The 18,931-nt window shown below is 34.8% G+C and overlaps 1 long non-coding RNA gene across 1 annotated transcript; it reads right to left on the reverse strand.

Annotated features, from left to right (window-relative positions):
* Positions 1–12,072: 12,072 nt before the first annotated feature.
* LOC137863780 (uncharacterized) lies at positions 12,073–15,933 on the reverse strand. The gene is made up of 2 exons (XR_011101142.1): positions 15,734–15,933; positions 12,073–12,995 (listed from the first exon to the last, which is right to left on the reverse strand). It is a non-coding gene; the product is annotated as an uncharacterized lncRNA (long non-coding RNA).
* Between the last annotated feature and the right edge of the window lie 2,998 nt (positions 15,934–18,931).

The raw sequence follows: 18,931 nt of genomic DNA on the forward strand, positions 1-18,931 counted from the left end.
TAAATTGTATCCACTTTATTTTTTTTGGTCAGAAATCATGTTAATCTTGCCTATTTACAGAAAATATCAGGGGCACAACTGTATCTGAACCTCAATTAAGTTATTAAAACATTAATTTCAGTGGTATCATTAAAATAAAAATATGCAAATTTATTTAACTTTGCACACAATTATTCATATTGTGGGGAGTTACATTACTGTCCTTTTAAGGGCATTTGCCGTCACTGTATCATATTGGCTGTGTCCATTTGACTCTGTATTTCTCTGACAAAACTGGTAGAGACACGTCATGCTGAAAAACAGTATTTAACTTTTAGTTCCCTGAGTCTGTTATATGACAGAACATGACCGGCAACTAAATTCTAAACTGACATTAAGATTAAATGAGTGCAGTAATGAAGACTGTAAGTGTTCAGCTCACAAAGCAGTTCTCTGTTCAAAGAAAGACAGAAAATAGATGACAAAGAACAACTTTGTGAGCAGGACAATTGTCTTTTGCTATTCATGGACTGCCTGAGTAACCAGTAGACAATTTGGTATATCCCTTACCTTTACATAACTCAAAGACAGTAAAGTTCTACTATGTGGTAATATTACAAATTTGCTGTGATGGAGCGTTTCAGAGCATTCATGAAAAGGTTACTACAAGCACGTTGTCTGAGTTTGGTTAAAAACAGTAAAATTGACAAATAAAATTAAACCCTTCTGTTATTTTCTTGAATACAATGAACTGTATTGTGAGCAAGATTTGGCTGAGTATCTGGAAACAGAGCCTGGTAGACCCTATTGAATCAATGGATACTGATTAAAGCCTTTAAAGATTAATAATATCTTCCTGTTCAGTTTTGTTTTCTTTATTTTCAAAGCTCATGATATTGTTTTCTATTCCCAAAAATAAGGATGTTCCCAGTGAAACACACATTCACATAGCCTCAAATCCAATTTATTCTACCAGGCTCAGCTTTTTTTCTTTATTTTACACATTTTTAATCATCTATTTGCCCTATTTCTTGACAGTCCTAAGAAGGCATCTTTTTTGTCCTGTTTCTTTTGTTTCGTACCCTCTGCATCTCTGCATGCTGATCATCTTAGAAGCATTGAAAGAGTCCCTTGCTTAGAAAGCTAGGTGATCTTTATTCCTGTTCCATTATATCAGTGAAAGAAAACAAACATTACTTATTTTGAAAATGTAATTGAACGGTTAAAAAAACAAAAACAACAAAAAAACACTAAATGATGTTGGGCAGTGAATCAGCATCATTGACCATTTACTTATTTTTAGTTGGTTAAATTTTTTAAAGTAAGATTATTTGAGGTATGACAGGCTATAAAATAGATGAAGTTTTGCAAGGAGAAATTAATTATCAGAATATAATAACTTTTACTGTATAGCAGGTCAAAATGAGTTCTGTAGTTTTAAATTAGTTTTTTTATATTAATAGCTGTGGAATATCTATCAGGATCGTGATCGTTTTGTGAATTTTAAACAAGCTATAGCAAGAATTTTGTAGTAATATAAAAAGCTGCTCAAATTATTAAAATTTAGTTTTCAACTAACAGAGAACAACAGAAGAATTCATGGGCTGTCAGAAAAGCAGAACACTTGAACAAGGAACAAAATATTCCAAAATCAGGTTGAATTAATTATATATTTCATCAGGAAGCACTGTTGGTACACTTCTGCATTTTAGTGCCAGCTGAAGTTCAATGCCAGTAGAAGGTCATCGGAGAATGAATGGATTCCAACACTGCTATTACTTTATGAGCTATTGCTCATTTTACCACTTAAACTTTGGATAAAGAAATTTTATAATCCTGAAGTTATTTGGATTAGCTGTGTTTAGAACCTTTTTGTAAATTATAATACTCTAAAGAACCTCATTTTAACTTTTTTGAGCTAGGAAGAATTTATCAAACAGAAACACTGCATACTGTACATGTGCCAAAGTAGCTCAGGGGAGGTTTGAATACGTCTGAATGGTGTGGTGCCAGAGACATCTTGAGCTGACTAAGCTGTCTTAAAGTAACACTCTAGAAACACTTTTTAAGCTTAAAAAAAAAAAAAAAAAAAAAAAAAAAAAAAAAAAAAAGTCTACTCTCTATAAGGTTCCTTTTACTATTTATAAACAAAATAAAGAGACTCTATTTTAGTGCAGTGGACAAACAGGTATGAGATAATGAGATTGCCTGTTTATCTCTTCTGACCTAACATAATGAAAAAGATAAATAGAAAGTCGCAATTGCATACACGAGAATGTATCTTCTCTGGGTCTTGTTCTATGTTTTGTAGGTGGCTTTGTTTTGAAATAGGAATAATAATATTGCCCAATAGGGAAGGTGCATGGGGATTGTTGGTTATGGAATATTATGTATAAAGCTGAGAGCTATAGAAACAGTTTATTTACTGTAAGTCAAATCTGTACCACTGTACCCACAGAATTTTGTATCCAGTATTTATAGAATTTCAATTAGCCTCTGTGGCACTGGTAAAGAGTCAACAGTTTGTAACAGTTATTAGCACAGGATAAGCCTTTCTTAACAAAGGAAGACGTATTTCTTAAGCTAGAAGCATTTAGGCTCTAGAAGGAAAGTTGTGGACCGCACCAAATTTTCCAAATAATTTTTGTAGAAAATAAGTAAATCAGGTAGACCTCTCTTCAGTTGTCAGCCAGAAGTGATAGCAAAGTCAAAAGAAATTTTCTAAGGCTGTTTTTTTCTTCTTAGAACTTCAAACCAAATCACATGAATTTCAAGTTCTTTTTTTTTTTTTTTTTTTTTTTTTTTTTTTTAACTCAAGCTATAGAACAATCCCAAAAAGGTATATAGAGCACAGCTTTGCTTTCCAAGCATGAAATTAAATGGGCTTTATTTGCTTTGTCATAGACTTATTCTCATAGAACTCTCATTCTGTGTACATGAAAAGATCTCCATTCAATGACAGAGGTGCAGAGTTGATAGATACGGGTGGACTAGATATTAATTAGTTGGGACACCAGAATTACTGGGGAGTCACAGCTGTTGCTATATCTGGCAGCTGGATTCCACTAAAATAGCCATTTCCTAGGTCTCTTTGGGCACCTGTTCAGGAGCATAGGCTTTTAAAACATCAGCCTCCTTCACACAAAGAAAAAAACATTTGAGAATCTCAGTGATTTATCTTAAGGAAAATATATGCGTGCTAAATAAGTAACTATGCTATAGTACTACAGGCAAAGGAGGTATATAGTCTCTCTGAAGGACTATGCTGCTGATGGTAAGTGTTCGGCACACACTTTCATACTTAGTTTTCAGTATCTTTTTTTTTCATAATGTCAAACTGAGTTGTTCAGAAGACAGATTTATTAAAAAGGTAATTAAACTTAAGAGATTTTATTGATAGATTTTTATCATTGACTTAGTGTGCTGGAGTGCTTAAGTGTTTCAAGCTTTTCTTCGTGATTTCAGCATAGAGACAGGATTTTTTTTTTTCCTTGCTTAACTCCAAAGGACATAACCTGATTCCAGCTGCCAGAATTTTCAAACGTGCAAATAATGATTAAGCTCCTTATGGTAAAGTGGCATGGTCAGTTACCATCAGACAACTAATACAAATTACAGTGTGACAAGGACAACAACATTGTCATAAATAACTATTTGGACATTTTAGTAGGAGGCTAAATTAAACTCTCACTCTAGTTAACACGGGTCATAAGATGGGACTAAAAGATGATGAATTTGTTTGTAGAGAACTGCTAACTTCAGATTACCTTCATTGACTTCGGTGGGAACAAAACTCATGTAAGGGCCTATATTCTGTAATACTGTTAGCAAAGGAGAATTACATGAATGAAATATGTTAAGCAGTTCTTGATACACGATTTATTCACTGCTTAGGATGGTATGATTTTAAGTTTAGACCTTTGGATAGTATAATAAAATAAAATTAAATAAAATAAAAAAGTAACATGAGCTTAGCTAAAGACCTGGGGGAAAAATTAGTTCTCAGATTCTTACAAAATTTGAACTTGCCATCTTTTTCTTAGACAAATTATCAGCGATTACAACTGAGGAATGAGTGCAAGCCATGGCATGGTAATTATTCTAGGAGGTAATTAGGAAGCAGAACAGAAAAATATTGCTGAAGCATGAAGGCAGCAAGCTACGTTATAACTTACATAAAAAATAAAAAATGCTGAAACTCACATCTATACTTGACTGTATTCTTGTGTCATGTTATGCTATAGAAAATTTAGTCTTCTTACCAAATATCCATTGTCTGTTTATCCCAGAAGGCTGCAGTTGTAAGAAATTGAGCCAGGAAGGGATTTTGAGAGTTTGTCTTATTCCAACCATTACATTATCTTTTTCTGAAACTAAATTGACTGTATACAAAACATTCTCTCTAAAGTTCCCTAACCTGTTCTTGGACATTTACAATGATTGGTATTGGACAATGTCCCAAGGCACTCTATATCAATGTTTACTAATTTCTAGTTGTTAGAAAATGTGGCAAAATCCGATACAAATTTCTCTTGCCACACTTCAATCCCCTCATGTATACAGTCCGTGCTAAATGGATAGAGAGAATAGTTGACTGTTTTTTTCTTTGCAGTTTTGAAAATTGATATTGTTTTCCTTCCTTTGTCTTCCTTTTGAAGTTAGTCTTTAAGAGAAATGACCAATCCAGAGAGAAGTTAATTCAAAATCATGGAGGGATGTTCAGCCAGCCAAGTTAAGGGCTTGATTTGATGCCTATTGAAGTGAATAGGAAAGTCATCCTGATTCACAGAAACTGCATTTTTACCATGTAAAGTGCCAGTGCCCTCATTCGTGCTGCAGCCAGACATGGAGATTACTGGGCAGCACAGAGCTGGCTAAGCTTCCCAAATACATTAACAGTGTTAGCTGTACCATGTCCCAGCCTCCAGCCAGCTGGACGAAGGTGACAGAATATTCATACTATCCAAGATGCCCAGATGGTGTTCTTTACTTTTCATTCCCAGTGCTTTTGCTGTCTGCTTATCTACTTTCATGGTCATGTTTGCCATCTATTTATTTACTTATGTAAAATTAAATTTCCTTGTTTTCTCCTTCCTCTTATTTTCTCTAGTTGTTTTACATGGTCACATCTCTATAATGCTGTGATTTTAATCACATGTTTACTGTGCAAATTGATGAGACAAGCTTTGGAGAAGGCAGCAAAAAGTCAGGACAAATTAAAACAAAAGTCTTACTTTTTAAAAAAATACTAATAGTAGTAAAAAAAAATGTACTTTGTAGTTTGACATCAGTGGGTAATGTCAATATAATTTCACCTAAGATAACACATACCTTCACTCAACTATTAAAAAAAACAAAAAAAAATAAATAGAAAAATATAAGTGAGTTTGAATTAGGTACTGCATGAATCAAAAAGAGTGAATTCTATATAAGAAAATTAATATTGCAATATTAAGTGTAATTATTCAAGATCAAGGGAAGGAAGTTGAAGTTACTTTGAAAATACTTTGTTTTTTATAAAGCTGTTTTTCAGCAATTCTTAAGTTTTGTCTAACACTTTATGTGGGAGACAGCAAGGTTGAGTTTTTTTGACAAGTCTGATGCAGTCTCCTTATCTAATAGTAAATGGATAGCTTAAAATGTAATGACAAGGGACACATACATGAAGCCTCTTGAGTTATATTTATTACAGTTATTGAAATTATCTCTGTATTTCTGTTGTCTCCAAGCACTTTGGGGAGCTACTGGCAATATGTAATTTTCTAGTCAAATTCACATACATATCAAAAATGGAGGGTTCTGTTCATTTTCAGTGCCATTTAATCTCCGGTAGGTCTTTAATGGTTTATGTTTGCTGTTTTTTGTTTTGTTTTGTTTTTTTGTATACAAGCTGAGTCAGCCACATTTTATCAAGTTTATTTTTCAGTATCAATTCACACGTGTGTGCACATGGTCATACACTTGCACGTATATTTATACTGTACCAGAGCAAAATATATGTATATCATGTTTGATAATCTAGCCACATCAGCTGAAGTGCTCCTGGACATAACAGCCTGTGTGAGTGGAGATGACTACTGTGCATCTAACTAATGCTGCTTGACTGTCACTTTAGTGCTGCACCACATGATATGCTGTATGGGCACTCTGAACTTGGGAAAGACAATTGACATCAGTGGGTTCACTGGGGTGACTTTTTATCTCAATGTCTTCCTTGCCCTTTATTATACTTGATTTCAGTACTTTGTTTCAGTGTTCCTTTGTTATGGCATGCAAACTTCAGAGTTTAGGTTTATGCACACCATGGATTGTGTTGTCTTCCTGCTTCCAAAAGTTATCCAAAAGAAACTGTGACCTCTAAATGAGTTCTGGGATAGTTCTGTTAGCTTTTCTCTTCAGATAAGAATGTTCAGAAAGCATGGATCTCTATGACAACCCTTTTTCATTTTTGATTTACAGTTCTTTATATTGGCATTTGCAATTACTGGACAACTTCAAGCCTTCCATGCTGGCACAGCCTGTATAGACTAGGTTACCTCCATCCAGCAGAAATAGCCTCTATGTTGGCACACAGATAATGGAGTGGTATGGTAGAAACATCACTTGCATAATTATTCTTCGGTTTATACTGAAGAAAAAGCAGCCATTTCCAGCTTAATTGCTGCCCTTGTCTCAGAGAGGTCTGTGTCTTCCAAGTTATTTTTCTCTTAAGAAATTCAGCTAAAATGTAATTAAGAGCACAGAAAAAAAAAACAGGCAAAAAAAAAAAAAGTATGTGTTGGAGAATATGCAGGCAGCAGAAATACTTTACGAAGGTGTGCACTACGAAAGCATTTTCACTTCACATCATGTGATCCAAATTCATTAATTTGGATCACATGATGTGAATTTTTATTTGTTATATATGTATATATATATATATTTGTATATAACAATAATTTGTTATTGTCCTAACAGCACAGTGGTCTAAGTAAGTATTTATTGTATTTTCAGATTAGAAAATTAAAGTCAGTTTGAGGGAGTAACCAGTGTTCAGGTCATCAGCAATGCTTCTCAGACACAATTATTTTCCATAGTTTGTTGCATTATCAGTAGAAAACAATGCTTTTACTCATTTTTCGATCATGGAACTTTGTCTAAGCCTATGGCATTCAGTAGGGGATCAAATCTTGTATAAAGCTATATAGTTGTATAATAGGGTAAATATGGTTTATTTTTCATTAAAACGTTATTTTTAAAAAAGGAAGCTTGTTTAAAAAGTGCATTCTTTTATTCAGGCTTCTAGTTGTGTTGAAATCCTTACAGCATTCAGATAGTGCAGTAATTGCACTCATCTGATGCCAAGAGTACAAAAATTTGACAAAAGCTGTAGCTTTGCTCTTGCTGTATATATATCATGTTCATTGCTGTAGTGAAACAAAACAAAGACTTCTTTAATACCTTTCCATGTTATATTTAAATTTTGTGCTTGGAGTCCAACAAGTCATGTCAGTAGCAAAGCTAGAAAGTGAATTTATATCTGTGTCTGAATAACTGTCCCTTTAGATTTATAAATGACTCTCCTTTTCAAGAGCTGCTAAGTATTCAGCAGTTGCCTGAGCTATATGGACTTCCTCATTAGGCTGATGAACTTCAAAGCATTTGGGGTGCCTTCCAAGTATGAAGGGAGGACACACGATGCATTTCAATTGAAGTTAAGGGTAAGAAGAATGTTTTATGAACATAACATTCCAAATCATTCTTTTTTTTCCCCCCTCAACTAAAATAATATGCAATTTCTCTTCTGGCAAGCCACTTTTTCCTCCTAACGTTTCTGATTTGTAAAATTAAGTTTTACTTCAGTGAAAGCCTATATTGACCTCCTGCGTACCAGATTTTCTTCTGTGAAGGTCAGAATAGGTACATAGCCTATGAATGAATTCTGGACACATTTTACTGCAGAGGGATATTTAGTTGTCTTTCCTCAATTATTAAATGTAATGCCTCTAAATTCTGCTTTGTTGTGGCTTAACCGGTCTTCCCAAACTCTATTGGATATGTTGAAGTTAGACTGGGTACTTTTTTGGGGAAAAGTACTCTACTGCGTACTTTTTTTTGTTTGTTTGTTTCCATACATAACTTCTAGAAGATGCTTCATAGGAAGACTCTTATTTTCTGTTTCAGTAGATCTCAGCTTGAAGGCAGATTATTAATTTTAGTATTAAGCAAATGAACTATAAACTCTTCTTGGAGTCTTGACTTTGAGAATGAGGTTTAATTCTCTTTAGCAAAAGTTATATTGAATGGGCTGTAATACCGCTGTCTTATGGTCATTTCATGTTTGAGTCCAAATACATTGTAGAAGCTAGTGCGGTATAGTTTCACATAGTAAAAGCCTGTGCTGTGGTGAAGACAACATTTTTCTTAATGATTTGTAAGGAGCTGAGAGAATAAGATCTGAAGATAAAGATTGAAACTAATGATCATCTTCTGAAGCCCAGTGTTGTCAAAAAATAAAATCACATCTCATTTTTCTGCAGACTGTAGAACTTTGCATTGCTTAATTTTTCTTTAACCCCCGACAATGGAGGAATGGGGAAAATGTATTTCGTAAACAGTCATGAACACTTACAATGCTGGCAATAGAGCATAAAGCCTACCGTCTGTCAAGTAAAATAAATTCCTTTCTTTGTGGCTATGGACATATTAAAAATGTAGTGTTTTCCAAGAAATTAGTAAAATGTGTTGTGATGATATGGCATGTAGTTTTGTGAAATTTGGTGTGATATGACATGACTTTATAGAGTTCAATGTTGTATCAACACTGTATAATATCATATGTTAGTATCTTTGAGATGAGGGAGAAGTCATCTTCTATTAATATTGTAGCTACTTTAATCAGAACTGTATTTTATTATTTTTTTTAATAAAAAGCAAGTTTTAGGTGTGCTTGACTGAGATGTGGAAAGGCAAAGAAGATAAGTGGTGTTGACATGTTTAGGCTATATAGATGATTCATTATCAATTGAAAAACAAAATCAGTTGTGTTGTATAGCATGTAGGAAATCACTGTCAGTCTTGTTCAAATCAAATGAATTGGCATTCCAAAGGAAGGATAAATCTTCTCTGCATTTTGTCCTTTCATACTATGTCTTCTGCTCAAAAACAGAGGTGAACAGAGATACTCTTATCATCATCAAGTTATTCCTAATTTTCTCAAGTGAAGGAAATTCCATTGGGATGCTTTATTTGCACGTTGGTATGAATCTTGAATGTGTCAGTAGATACCAGCAGGATGACAGTGATATCAGAATTGGTCTAACAGAATGAGACTGAGGAAATTGGAATTAAAAACCTGGATCAGCTGATTAGTGTGATGTTCTGTTTGGTTCATGAAATGCTACAGGCTACTATCCTTTTACTTCCTTAGGTTTGTTGAGTGCTGATTTTAATTAACAAATTTAGCAGTTATATAAACTTAAATGATGCTTACAGAAAAGCAAACACCAGTGGTTCTAAGTTCATGGGAGTATTCTCTGTATTACTTGCAGAATTGGAGCTTATTATGTTGTTTACCTCTGAAAACGATCCTTTCTATATTCCCTCTTCTCAAGCGGCGGCTTCTCTATAGCTGCGTTGCCTAGAGTATTAAGATAGGAAAAGGTAATCCTGTAACAGTTGGGATTCAGTAGCTATAGACGAAAAAAAATCCCTCTAAGCTCAGAGAAAAACCCAAACCCTGTAATTAAGATAAGGCTTTATTTGACAACTGAAAAGGTGCCAGACCTTCAGTCACTTTTGAGCTGCTATATTTCCGTCAATTATTTTAAATCTCTACGTTTGCCAGATGTTGCTCTTACACTGTTAGGCAGGACACTGGTGATGCTGATCTATGATCCAACCAACTGGTAAGAATAAATTAGCAGTAGTGTAACTGGTACTTACTCATAAGTGCATAAGTGCAAATGATACCATCATGAGATCATGTCTGTGTCTGCAGAGTAGACTGTTTGTTTTTTTTTTTTTTTTTTTTTTTAGAGAAACATTTAACGTTTTAAAATCTACATTGTATTCAGGCTATACATGTACACCTTGAGTTTTCTGACTCAGAGGGAGAAAGGTTTCTTGACCAAATTCCCAGTTACTGCTGAATTTTTACAGATTGCTGCTATTTAGCAACATAAAAACCAGGTATTCCACACTTGGCACGTTGCTTTGAGCACAAGTCTTGCAGGTTGTTCTGCAGCAGCAATAGTGGTTATGTAACCTGGGTCTGTGCTTGGCAGCTGACAGTGGTTCTTAGGCAAGCTTCTATCCCAGGATATGAATTTTCTGGTGAGAGCTGTTAAATTTGTTGGTGTTACTGCTCAGCCTACTTTAAAAACAAACAAACAAACAAACAAACAAATGAATCCGTTCCTTCCAAATCAAGAAAATCTCCTGTTTGTCACTCAGCGTGGTGTTGGTGAGAGGAGTACTGTTTTATTGCTTGATACGTAGTTTTGTTATCAGTAGTTTGTTCAGATACGTTTTCAAAACTGATGCAATAAGGCTTCATAAAAATAATAAGTGTTAAACACTTTGTGGTGGACTGCAGGCTAATTTTGTTGTCCATTGTTTTCTTTCCTTTACTAGTAACTAGTATGCAATGTAAGCAGTGAGTTATTTGACTGTTTTCCTCACTGTATATTATGAAATTCTTAACGTAAGCATAATTTGTCCTAATTTGTAAAGCTGTTTTCTAGAGAAAAAATAAATTATGTTTTTAAGCAACATAACAGTAAAAACAGATTGAAATTTATTAGGTGCAGATTTCTAGAGGGAGACCTGAGTAGGAGCTTAATATATATAAAACACAATGCTTTGTTTTATTTAAACGGAAGGGTTTGGTGTGCCCAGAGGAAAACATTTCATTATGGCTTTTTCCTTCACAGTCAAATAACTCCTCCCATCTAGGTTACCTGTATTTAGATCATGTACTGTTAATTTTCTGGTTGATTTGGGAGACAGTTGTTCTTCTGATATTAAATGAAAAGAAAAACGGAAGTATTTTAAAACTTGATTTTAAATATGTAAATCATAATCTTCTTACTGATGGATCCTGAGGAAGTTGGTTTTGGTGTCAATGTCAATGATGTCAATAAATCCAGAGTGAAAATGAGTATGGAAAGACTTGTTGCTTTAATGTGCAATCACTTTATACTTTCCTGCGTACTTTTTTAGAGTGGCTTTGCCTTTCAAGCTACATACATAAAGTAGTACTCACTATGAAAACAAGTTTATGCAGCTCTGCTTTAGGGTACTGGAAAATTTATTTGTTATATCTCAATCTCACATCTGAGGCTGGAGCCCTGCCATCTGTGGTTAATTGTGCATTAAGGAGACTTCTGCCAGTACAAGTGTATAAGAAGACAAGTAAAAACTGAGTTGGAAATTATCTGCTAGAAATAAGAGAGAAACACATCTCTGGTATAACTAAAGCCTCAGAGAAGTCAAGGATCATGTTAAGTGTTAGACTTTCATGATGTATATGCTTTTCTGTAGCATCTCCCTACCAAAACCCTATATAGTCCCCAGTGGACGTTGTCCCACACTCATCTCCCTTGTTCAATTCCCAAATAAAGGTAGATTTGCAGTATTTTGGAGAGTTAGTTGACAATTTGTGGGTTCAGCAGTGGGGGAAGCCTTATGATGTTGGATTTATCCTGTTCAAAAGAGCAGTTCAGTATTATGGTTTACATCCCTCTGAAGGTCAGCAGCAACTACGTTCATGTCAAGGAGGATGAGGCTGAAAGACATTAAGGGCTGCCACTCTGCAGAAATACCAAAAGCTTGCAAGCCTGTTAGTTTTAACTCTACAAGAGCATGCAGGCCACTTATTTCATTGAGACATGCAGAGCATATCTTGTGAAACATAGAAACTGGCTGCTAGAAATCAATAAGGTAGAAATAATCCAAAAAAAAAAAAAGAGCAATGGAAACTCTATCATAGAGGAGTGAATACATCAGGGAACTTTTTACGATGTGTTATAAATTAACTTTAGCAACATAATAAACACTTAGATATTGGTATTGCCAGAGAACTATAAGAAGGCATCAGAAAAGAAGGAAAAGTTTTGAGTTCAGAATACTCCATTTGTATTTGAATCAAAATTGCTAACATTTTCTGTGTGGAAAGGAGATTGGAGATGACTTTATAGTTTCACCTGTGCATTGTTTCTTTTAATGAAGTAATAAGTTCATTAGAAATTATCTCCCTGTGTTTGTGAATATGAGGTATGGGAAAAGGTAATGCCTGGTTAATGTTTATTTGGGTTTGCTTTTCTTACACATGGAGCAGTCATCTAAGCAGAGTTCTGGGAACATGTATAGGAAAAAATATTAGTTTGAAGGCCATGTTTTGAATTAGTGTGACCTCTGCTTTACTTCTTGTGTTGTACCACAAAACATATTGAACATCTGAGGATATATTTTTCCAAAATAAAACACAAAACTTTACCTGTCAAGCTATACACAGTTGAACAACTAAGAATACAGAGGTTAATTGCTAAGATTACACAGGACTGAATCAGCTGTTCTGAATCAGCACATAATTCTGTTATCCTGGGAAGAATAAAAAATGGATCATGAGTCAGTCAAGGTACTCTTTTGCTTTAGTACTTGATGTTAGTGATGAATAAGTTGTTTCCTCTCGGTGCAGGTAATTCCCGGCCATGCAGTCAGGCTGGCTCTTGGCAAAGAGCAATGCTGCCACTATTCCCTACTGCTTGCTCTTAGTGAAAAGGCACAGAGTAATAGTTAGTACTAACTTTCCTTCCTGCAACCTGTAGGTCAGCAGCTGTGATGTCTCTATGGCTGTTTCTGTGCTGTGAAGCAGGCGTGAGGTTTATGTGGCTCTGTACCTCTGGTCCTGATCTGGTCCCTGCTCTGTTTACAGTATGCCATGGTGTGTCTCCAGAGCCTGGGACTTTAAACACTTCTTCAGCACCACAGATGGTGGGGTCTTCATTCCTGTGTGAATGAATCATGAGCAATACCTGCTATAAATTGGACAAAATGAACTGCACTGTCAATATATACAGAGGGCTGCTCTAGCAAATTATTCAGAACAGAAACTGTCTCCTGCAGGAGGAACTGGTCAACTGGATTTAACTCCTTAAAGTTGCATGGTAAAAAGAAAGAAAAAAAAAAAAGTTAAAAATTGTATAGTTCCTTCTTAGGAACAGAATGTGATGTTCACCAAATACCATTGCATGCTCTAAAAGGTACAATCCAATCAAATCCATCCCATTAATTTAACTGGCAATGAGTTTCAGTTGTGCAACTTTTTATGTAGAAGGAATAAGGAATAGAGGGGGGTGGGGGGGGGGTGGGGGGGGACTTTACTTTTCCTGTGTACAATAATGATTCCCCCATGGAGAACTGTTGCCTTTAAAGAGTCTTTTATGGGTCATGGTGAACAGGGACAAGTAATGAACGCTTTTTACCAACTTGTTAGAAGCAAGCACGTTAATGATAAACTTTTTTTTAACTACATTTTTGAAACGAAGAAATGTAACCAGAAGCATTAGTTTGTGTGGTGATGGGTATTTTATTTTAGCTAAGAACATTTTTTTCTAAGGCTGTACATCAAGGGAGTTTTCACTTCAAAGCAGTCTGCACTGCGGAATAGTAACATCTAATGAAACTGATAGTTAGAGTATCAACATTCGCATCATAAATGGGTTGAGATAATAGTACCAGCAACTGTTGCACATCCTTTTTGATTTATTTCACTTTGGATCTTTACCACCTGCTGGACCAGTATAGCTTTGTTCACCCTGTTTCTTGTTGATGTTTTAAAATTAACCAATATACCAAAAAAAACATATCAATCTGTGATCACTCTTTGGACTCAAATAGAAAGGATACGGATAATAGCCAATCAGGTATCCAAGGGAATTTTTTTTTAAAGCCTCAAACAGAAGGAAGAGAGCAAGTCTACACTTAAAAAACCTGGTTATACTACAAATTTCCTTGTACTTTACTGAAAAACCTGACAATGTATGTTTTTCTTATTTTAAAACAGCTGCTGCACTTGGGTAAATAGTGTTTAAAATAATGGAAATAATGGTGTTTTGTTTTTTTCCCCCTAGGGTTTAAAATAGGCTTTATAAGTATGCATTTCAAAGTGATTGTATGTTTTGAGCTTGCTGAAGATTGTGTTTGAACACATGAAATACGAATAGCTTCCATACTGGTATTATTGCTTTTTCCTAGCTGAGTATTGCTTCTTCCTAGCTGGATATTCTATCAATTCCATTTACCATACTAAAATGGGGGCAGAGGGTAACCTTTATGGGTTTCCCTCTTCGAAGTAAGAGAGAATCCAAAGTCGTCTTGATAGTGGTATGAAAAATCTATAGGTTGATGTCATTAATTGGTGAGAAAGTAAGTATAAATTTACCTTTTTTTTTTTTTTTTTTTTTTGGGGGGGGGGGAGGGAGGAGGATTTTTTGTTTTCTAATGCCACTAATTTTTCTGTTTTTTGACTCCTTTTAACTCGTTCACTCTACTTCAGCACTAGAGAGGATTAGGAGGCCACTGGGAAGCAGACGCACTCTGACAGTCATTTTTTGCTCCTCTTGTAAATCTGGAGGATCGCTCTCTTCCACAGTGCATGCATGTATGAATGTTGAGAGGGAGAAGTACCTCCACAGTGATAAATTCCTGGGTCTTTGTTCCCAACACAGGGTTTTTTTTGTTTGTTTGTTTGTTTTTGTTTTTTAAACCAGAATATGATTTATCTTGTTGAAAAAAAAGGCTTAGATTGAACACTGAGTTCCAAGGAGTAACATATCTGCATCTGTAGTGTTTGTTAGCTTAACCGGACTTGTTTAATAATCTGCTGAAAAGAAGCAGTGAAAGTCATCAGTAGAACAAACAAACAAAAAGTATTTTAATTGTAATTCTTTTTACTTATCTTCCAAGCACTGAAGTTACTGTATTCCAAGAGTTTGATCCATATTAAAAATACATTTCTTTGAGTTTTCTTAAATAGAAACAAAACAAAAAGCAAAAACAAAACAGCAAAAACTTGAGAATGGAAGCTGGTTTTGCCAAGCTTTAAAAACGACATTGATACTCCTTATGTAAATCACGTATGTTATCCATTTACTGGATTAACATAAGAGATGGGAAATCCTCCGGAGTGCTAATATATTATGAATACATCTGCCACTTGAGACAGTAGATACAGAAATGAGTTTGGTCTGTGGAGTTGTACACTGAAGATTAGCATAGTCCTACCAGTTGAATTCAATGATAGGTGTTTTTCTCTAATGTTCACCTCTATAAACCTTCAGGTGATTACAGAAGACTTTCTCATAGTCAAAAGATAAATTTGTTCTATATTTTGCTGCCTGTTTATGAAGATAACAATTGGAAAACTTATGCAGTCAAATCTCAGGACAGGTAGGGGCTCAGTCTAGGGAGAAGATTTTTATTTTGTTAGGGTATTAGGTGAAGAACCACTAAAATGATTAAGGGACTGGAACATCTCTCCAATGAGGAAAGGCTAATAGAGCTGGGACTGAGAGCAGAGCTCAGCTCTCCTTATAGGAGAGAAGACTCAGAGTGGGAAATTCTGATGTGTAAAAGTGTCTGAAAGAAGACGGTAAGGAAGATGTAGCCAGGCTCTTTTCAGTGGTGTCCTGTGACAGGACAAAAGGCAAGGGACATGAACTGAAATACAGGAAGTTTCCAGCTTAACATAAAGAATTTTATTTCTTCTTACCATGAGTGACAGCACTGGAACAGGTCGTCCAGAGAGACTGTGGAGTTTCCATTCTTGGAAATATTCAAGAGCTATTTGGACACAGTCCTGGGCATCCTGCTCTCAGTGACCCTGCTTTGAGCAGGGGGTTTGACCTCCAAAAGGTTCCTTCCAACTCAGTCATTCTGTGGTGATATTCTTTATCAGAGAGATTTAAGAGGTGACATACATCTCATAAGCAGAGCTTCCCATTATGATACACCTATGGTTTCATTTGTATTCTTATTTTCACAAGGAGGAGTGAATTGAAAAAAAAAAAAATGTCCTTTGGACTACAAAGAAAGTATGTCTCCTTGAAACGCTTTCAGGACCTTAAATCTAATTAAGAAAAAAGAAAGTGTTGATCTGTGGTGGTGTTGAGATGTCATGTTCTACTTTCTTTCAAGTTCCACCGTTTTGCTATTTGACATGATAGGTTTCAGATGTCATTGTGAGTAGAAGGTGCCTTACCACTAAGGCAATGGTTACTAGTAATGTTTTTGATACTCTTCTGTTTCCAGTATCCAGGAGACTCCACTTAGATGCTGCGCAGTGCATGTAGGCATGATGAGATTATCCAACCTGATTTAGGAACCATGTAGTCAGTTTACCCCAGGAGCCACGTAACTCCACCTGGCCTCCAATTAAAAGGATCTCTTAGCAGGGCTGAGCAGACTCTGAAGAGAGCGTAGTTCATGTATCTGCATCACAAGTTTTGTTTAAGATTCCCCTTTTTTAACAGGACTACGTACTTAGATGTGTCAGACTATGATAACGTTCATTAAATTCACCAGTCTTTCCTTTATGGGTGGATTTGAATGTTGCTCGTATTAGATTTAGTACAACCCAATGGAAGAGGATATAAAAGCTTCTTAAACTGAGAATTTGATCGGACGACAATTTTTGTCTATACAACAATCTGCGAAATGAATTATCAATTTTGAGATCTAACCATTATATTGTAAAAGCATAAAAAAAGAGATATGTTTAGTCAACTAAAATAATTTATTTAGAAATACCAGTTACTTATCTGTTTCACTATCAAGTTATTTTTCAGTTTGAAAAATCTTAAGCTATTTTTCCACGAGTACGTATTGTTTCAAAAACAGATTAAAGAGAGTTGGTTCACCAACTATTAACACCTCATTTATTTGAAGTAATTATGTGGAAAAATTTCTTGCAGGAAGAATATTTGATATAAAATGAGTCAGTAGTATGTCCTAATGTTTTTGCATAAATGAGGCTTTGTCTCAATAAATTAGAGCCTGCAAAGCCATAATCTTAATAAACTTCACAAATTACTTTGCCAGTGACTGTTAAACTGGAAGTGTTATCCACTCTAGGGGGAAATAATTGTTTTTATACTTGTTTGTTTCTGAATGGCACAATAATTATAAGGCGTTCTTTTTATGTAATCCCTTATACATTTGTATTTAAAGAGATATGAACTCATTTGTTTTATAAGTTAATAACTTGGGAAAACACATATCCAGTCACAAAACATTGTTAAATAAATTCACTCAATCATTTGAGTAATTATTAGAAAGAGATGAAGAATATAGTGGGTTTATTCTTGATCTTTCAAAGTTATTTCCTGTTAAGCCAAGTTCTCTACAATTCCTGAACAGGAATTTACTATGCACATGGACTGCAGAAATAAGTGAGTTCCTCTGCCCAGTCGTCAAATCACTTGAGCATTGTTGTAATGTTAAGCTTATTAACAGGTTCTTTTGAACTTCAGTGATATAGTGCAACTTTCATTCTGTCTAGTCGTGGAAGGCAGAGTATTGAAAAGGAGATCTTAATCACCATTTGGTAGCTTTTGCCTTTTAATACTCAGAACTTTCTACTTCTGTATTGCCATGTTAACTTATTCTTCAGACTGCAAGAAACAACTAGAAACTGCTTCCCTTGCATATACCTATGCAATTTTTACTTCTCTGTGCATGTTTCCCAACTGACTAACACTGAGAACCATTGTGAACACAAATCATGTTTAAAAACTTGGCTTTATAAAAATAATGATGTGGTTAACATAAATCTGTAAATGCAATTAATTGTTTTAGTAGATGATCAAGAGTTCTTTAACAATATTAGGAACAGATGAAGCAACCCCTAAGAGGACTTTCAAAACATGTAAAACAACTTTTTTTTTTTTTTTTAATTGCTATTTTTAGTGTAAAATGGTGTTTAGGAAAAAAAAATAGTGATTAGCAATGCTTCTGGTGAATTTCTAAAGACATTCATATTAAGGACTGTGTTTTTATTTTCGTAAAAGATTTTAAGAGTATAGAAACAATGCTTATTAAATATATAGTTTGTGATAATAATTGATACCTAGTATGATAGAATTAAAATTATGCTGTTACAGGACAGTGATTAGGTTTCCTAGATTGTATACAAAGGAGAGCCCATTCAGAGAGTCTTTTAGATCTACACCTAGAATCTAAAAATGTAACGATACTCCACGGTATGGAGTAGATTATTCTGAAAACTAGCAATGCTATATAAGAATGTATTTCATTCTTATAGTATTCAAGCAATTCAGAGTGGGTTAAAAAAAAAAAAAAAGTAAGATTGAAGGAAGTTGATGCAATTTTTATACAGTTAAACATGGGAAGGGGAAGTAAAAGCAAGCAAGAGGAAAAGTTTTAGTATTTTCTTGTGGTGTTCTCATTTTGAATTAATTTGATAGGTAAGTAAAGAAAAGAGCCAGAAATTATCTGAAAGGGTCTTTAATCCTTCAAGGAGAGGCACTTTTAGATGGGCAATTTGACTTTTTTTTAATATCTGTGAGGGTGATAAATATTTAGAACTGACTAGCAATGGACAAAGTAGATTGTTCACTCCTTGTGATATGTAAGAAAAAACTGAATGTGTTTCTGCTTAACTTCAGTTAAGGATAGTTTCCAACTCAGTTTTGGGCATTCCAATCAGTTTTGGGTATCTTCCAGTAAGCAGATTCTTTCCCATAGCTCTTGACCATCTCTGAGCTCAAGGAAGTTTGTTTGTTTGTTTGTTTGTTTTGTTTTGTTTTGTTTTTTGAACTTGATGTTTCTATTTTGCTGATTTTCCTACCTCAACTATATTGATAACAAACTGTGTTTTGTTCACTCTGAGACTCTATTTTGAAGACATTCAAGAGCAGGTGAAATAGTAGTTTTAAAAGGTTAAGAGGGC

This window comes from Anas acuta, chromosome 13 (assembly GCF_963932015.1).
Source record: "Anas acuta chromosome 13, bAnaAcu1.1, whole genome shotgun sequence".
Lineage (NCBI taxonomy): Eukaryota > Metazoa > Chordata > Aves > Anseriformes > Anatidae > Anas > Anas acuta.